A 6,050-nucleotide genomic window follows, 5' to 3' on the forward strand; every position below is an offset into this window, starting at 1 on the left:
ATATGCTACATCCAAGACTCGCAAGAGGGCTTTTGAATCAGGTCCATCCCAGCCAAGGGCCCCGATGGCAAATCGTTCTGCGTATCATCCGCCTACCCCTGGTGCAAGGTTTAGGCCACCCCAGCGGAGGAATCAGAATGCCCAGCAACCTCAGAGGAACCAGAAGCCATTCAAGATGGCGGTGCCACAAGCCAAGACCAGACAAGGCAGTTCATCTGGAGCTGCTACTCAAGTAAGAGGATCGTGTTTCAACTGTAATCAACCTGGGCACTTTGTGAAGTTTTGCCCATATCCCAAGAGGCAGCAGGCTCAGTACCAAGCTCGTGTGCACCACACCACCATTAATGACATCCTAGAAGGAGAGCCCGTGATAGCTAGTATGTTTTCTATCAACAATCATCCTACAGTTGTTTTGTTTGATTCGGGATCATCGCATTCATTCATAAGTCAAGCATTTGCATGAAAATATGAGCAAAAGATAGTTGAATTGGAATGTGCTTATCGGATCAGTTCAGCTGGGGCTGATCTGTTAACTAATCAGATAGTCCGGGGGATAACCCTGAGTATAGCAAACAGGCAGTATAAGCTTAACTTGATAGTTATGCCAGGGCTAGTTCTGGATGTGATTATAGGAATGAACTGGATGAATAAGATGGGAGTAGTAATTGATGTTGGAGGAAGAAGCATTTCTCTCAAGGAACCTGTTGGAGAAGGTACATTTCAAGTAACCTTACCTTAGAAAATAGATCTGACCAGTACAACTTGTGCAGTCCAAACTACTCTTCTAGCCAAGATTCCAGTAGTGTGCGAGTTTCTGGACGTGTTTCCAGAGGAGTTACCCGGTCTTCCACCGGACAGAGATGTTGAGTTTGCCATTGAGTTAATCCCTGGAACACCACCGATCTCAAGAAGGCCTTATCGGATGCCTCCAAATGAATTAGCCTAGTTGAAGAAACAACTCCAAGATCTGTTGACTAAGGGTTTAATTCGTCCAAGTTCATCGAAATGGGGATGTCCCACACTGTTCGTGAAGAAGAAGAAGGATAACTCCTTATGGATGTGCGTGGACTACCGGCCACTGAATGCGGTGACAATTAAAAACAAGTATCCTCTACCTCGGATTGATATCTTGTTTGATCAATTGTCCAAAGCCAAGGTGTTCTCCAAGATAGATTTGAGATCAGGGTACCATCAGATCAAGATTAGACCACAAGATATACCCAAAACCGTGTTCTCCACTAGATATGGTTTGTACGAGTATCTTGTCCTATCCTTTGGTTTGACAAATGCTCCTGCATACTTTATGTATCTGAGGAATTCGATCTTTATGCCAGAGTTGGATAAGTTTGTGATTGAGTTCATTGATGACATTCTAGTATACTCAGAGAATGAACAGGATCATGAAGAGCATCTAAGAATTGTCTTGACTAGACTCAGAGATCACCAGCTGTATGGTAAGTTTAGTAACTGTGAGTTCTGGCTGAAGACAGTTCCTTTTCTCGGTCATGTGCTATCTAAGAATGGAATCTCAGTGGATCCTAGTAAGGTACAAGAGGTTATGGACTGGAAGGCACCAAGCATAGTTCATGAGGTTCGGAGTTTTCTTGGATTAGCCGGTTACTATCGTCGTTTTATACCGGACTTCTCGAAGATTGCCAAGCCAATGATAAGTTTGCTGCAAAAGGATCATAAGTTCATTTGGACAGAGGAGTGTGAGGCAACTTTCTGCACCTTGCGGAATTTGCTAACCACTGCTCCTGTTCTGGCGCAACCGGATATAGAGAAGCCGTTTGATGTGTTTTGCGATGCATCAAAGAATGGTTTAGGATGTGTTCTGATGCAAGATGGAAGGGTCATTGCTTATGCCTCACGTCAGTTGAGGAAGCATGAGGTTAACTATCCTACGCACGATTTAGAGCTTGCGGCCGTTGTGCATGCTCTAAAGATTTGGAGACACTACTTGCTTGGGAATGTGTGCAATATCTTTACAGATCATAAGAGTCTCAAGTACATATTTACTCAGTCTGAGTTGAATATGCGACAAAGAAGATGGTTAGAGCTAATAAAGGATTATAATCTGAATGTGCACTATCATCCGAGAAAGGCAAATGTAGTGGCAGATGCCTTAAGTAGGAAGTCACATTCTCTTGTTGTGCAACCATTATTTGAAGATGGGTTCAATTTGTTGCATCCTGTTGTGTTGCATAATATCCAGGTTAGTTGTACCTTGGAAAGCAAGATCATTGGGGGTCAGAAAACAGATAAGAGAATATTCCATATCAAGGAGAAAATAAAGAAAGAACCGTCCAAGCACTTTAGAGTGGATGAACAAGGAGTGTTATGGTTTAAGGACCGTCGGGTTGTACCTAAAGATCGAGAGCTCAAGAACAAATTGATGGATGAAGCTCATCACTCTAAGCTGTCTATCCATCCTGGAAGTAACAAAATATACCAAGAATTGAGACCTCATTATTGGTGGACGAAGATGAAGAAGGAGATTGCAGCATATGTTGCTCGTTGCGACATGTGTTGTAGAGTGAAAGCTCTTCACATTAGACCCGCAGGAATGTTGCAACCTTTGTCAGTACCAGATTGGAAATGGGATATATAAGTATGGATTTTATCACCGGTTTCCCCACCACACCAAAGGGGAATGATTCGATTTGGGTAATTGTAGATCGCCTTACCAAATCAGCTCACTTTTTACCAGTCAAAACAACATTTCAACCACCTTAGTATGCTGAGAAGTACTTTGCAGAGATTGTCCGATTACATGGTATACCAAAGACTATCGTGTCTGACCATGGGTCACAGTTTACCGCTCATTTTTGGGAGCATCTTCATAAAGGTTTGGGTACTAGCTTGATTCGGAGTACAGCTTACCACCCACAGACAGATGGGTAGATAGAGCGAGTTAATGCTGTTCTTGAAGATATGCTTAGAGCTTGTGTGTTATCGTCTAAGGGTTCATGGGAATCATGGTTACCTTTGGCAGAGTTCGCTTACAACAATAGTTACCAAGAGAGTATCAAGATGGCTCCATTTGAAGCATTGTATGGCAGGAAATGTAGGACACCATTGAATTGGGTTGAGCCTGGAGAAAGAAGGTTTTACGGAATTGATTTTGTTGACGAAGCTGAGAAAAAGGTCCGTATTATCCAACAAAACATGAAAGCGGCACAGTCACGCCAGAAGAGTTATGCCGATAAGAGAAGGAGACTGCTTGAGTTTGAGGTAGGTGACTACGTTTATCTGAAGGTTACTCCAATGAAGAAAGTACAATGGTTTGGAGTAAAGAGAAAACTTGCTCCTAGATTTGTAGGACCGTACAAGATCATAGAGAAGAAGGGTCCCATGGCTTATAAGTTACAGTTACCAGAAGCGATGGGTTCGATCTTCCCAGTCTTCCATGTATCACAGTTGAAGAAGTGCTTGCGTGTTCCAAAAGAGAGAATATATAGAACCTCAGAGCATTCAGCTCAAATCAGACTTGGAATACCGTGAGCAACCGGTTCGAGTTTTGGACACTAAGGACCGAGTCACTTGGAATAAAGTGGTGAGAACATATAAGATATAGTGGAGTCATCACGATGATGGTGATGCGACGTGGGAAACAGGAGAATATCTGCAAAACGCTTATAAGGATTTTTATAACAAATGGTTCGTAACTCAAAATCTTAGGACGAGATTCTTATAAGTGGGGAGGGCTGTAACACCTTGGTGTTAAGCATGCATTAACATTCCATCTCATGAGCATAATCATCATTTCATTATGCATAAGCAGCGTCTATGCATTCCATTCTAAAGAAAGGAAGTGTCATTTCATGTGGTGCTAAAATTAAATTAAAATTCATCATGTTTAAACTAATTGAAATGCCATGCTCATGTTTGGGTGATATGATTTCTTGGTTTGATCACTAAGATAGCTTATAAATATTTAGGATACAATTTGTAGCAAAGTTTATATTTAAATTTTGGCCAAATTTTGCTTTTAAAAATAATTCTTCAAAATTTGGGTTTTGAATTAATATTGAGTTTTATTTTGTAATTCAAAATCTATTTGGAATTTGACTTGGGTCATAAAAGCAAAGTTGTAGAATAAATTTTTGAGCAACTTTTATTTTTGGGCCAAAGTTTGAAACTGCTTTGAAACAGTTCAAAAAATCGTTTGAATGAAATTAGGAGAGAAAAGAAATTGAAAAATATCATTTATACCTTGAATGGGCCGACGCCTCCTTTTCGGCCCAGCCGCACAGGCCAGCCTGGCCTGCCTCTACGCCGCCGTCCGTTCGCCGCGCCCACGCTCCAACCGGCGTCAGAGCGCGCACGCCGCGTGGCGGCCATGCGCCGGCGAGTTCGCCGCGTGGCACCACCGGCCTGCCTGTCCCGACTAGCTACGCTGCCTTCAAGGCTCAGCCGACCGCACCCTGGCGCTGCACTCTGAACCCCCTACCTCTCGCTCGGACAGTAGCAGCAGCGCTCGCCTCCACCACCGCCCGCACCAGCTTCCTCGCCGACGTTGGCCGTTCCGGCCGCTCCAGTTCACCAGGGCTAGCTTCGTCTTGCCCTGAGCACCGCCTCCACCTCGCGCAACCGGTGCTCGCGTCAGTTCGCAGTGGTAAGTCTTCTCTGGCTAGAAATTCCTCGCCGGAGTGAGCTCCTCCTTGCCAGAGCTTGGCTCCGCGCGGACAGCCCCGCTCCGCTTCCTCTCCCGCCTCCCTTTCTCATGCACGAGCACCGCACTGCGTCGCCGAGTATCCTGAGCACCTCCTCTCACCGTGCCATGGCCGGGGACACCTCACCGGCGACGACCCGCGCCGCTGCTCCGCCATGCACGGCAGCGGCCGGCTTCTCGTGCTCTTTGGCCCATGCCACGAGCACCGCTGGGTTCGCACGAGGGTGGGGAGCACGCCGGTCACCTTCACCGGGCCTAGACCTCGCCGTCGGTGTATCTTTGAAATGAAATAAAATAATGTTCTTTAATGCATGATTAGTTAATAATGTTTGCCTTGGTGTATCTTTGAAGCATCTTAGATTGCTGTGGTGACTTGGCATGTTAGTACAGTGGTTATAGTAGTATAGTAGTACATGTTCTTGTACGATGTTGGCTACCTTGTAGAAGGGCTTTACTTCTACTATGTCCAATAAAGTTAAACATGTTCATCTGCATTTCATGTATCATGATCATTACATGTCATCTCTTCGATGCACCTATGCATTAGCACTCATACATCTACATCATATAGGATCGCAGGAGGAGTTGCTAGCAGTAGTTCAGGAAGAGCAGACCGGGACAGATCCATATGGAGTCTAGGCACAGGAGGTGCTAGAGGAAGAGGTGCCTGGAGAGGACTTGCCCAAGTGCGTGGATCATCAACCTAGTTCGTTCGAACGAGGCAAGCCCCATAGCATTCTAAGTCTCCTACTTTATAAAAGCAATTCTTTCTATATATATGAGTTTATATAATGTTGCATTAAGTTGTAGTAGTTGATTGAAACCATTGATGCATTTATTACTATCCTTGCCTACCTTATTACCTTTTACCCTTTTAGGTCAGGATCGAATAACTGCTTAGCCTTGCTTAGACCGGTAGCGATCGGTGATATCCGGTCATCTACATTTATAGGTGGTTACTGGAAGAATTTAGCTATGGAAAGAATGATATCCTGGAATTAACCATGTGTAATGGATAATTGGAGACCGGACGGAAAAAGTTGGAGGCAACCAGACAGGGTTCTAGGGTGCTGTTAGTTTCCGTCTGTGTCGATTAAGGACCGATCGTTGCTCGTCCCTCTTGTCATGTTGAACGCATGCCTCACATTTAGCTGGCCAAATAAAGTACCTTTCGACCGCGAAGCTAGTGACACTATTCAGGCCAGGATCTACATGGGTGCACATATTGGTGCTGATGGGGGTATGACAGGGACGCGAAGAGTGAGCCCAAGGGCAGGTGCGCCCTGATTCTTGGCAGTTGGGTGGTCCATGGGTACTGTGGCTCCAGATTGTCCCGTGGCTACCTAAATAGTGTCCTTGGTGATCTAAGCTACCC

Source organism: Miscanthus floridulus, chromosome 2, assembly GCF_019320115.1.
Source record: "Miscanthus floridulus cultivar M001 chromosome 2, ASM1932011v1, whole genome shotgun sequence".
Taxonomy (NCBI): domain Eukaryota; kingdom Viridiplantae; phylum Streptophyta; class Magnoliopsida; order Poales; family Poaceae; genus Miscanthus; species Miscanthus floridulus.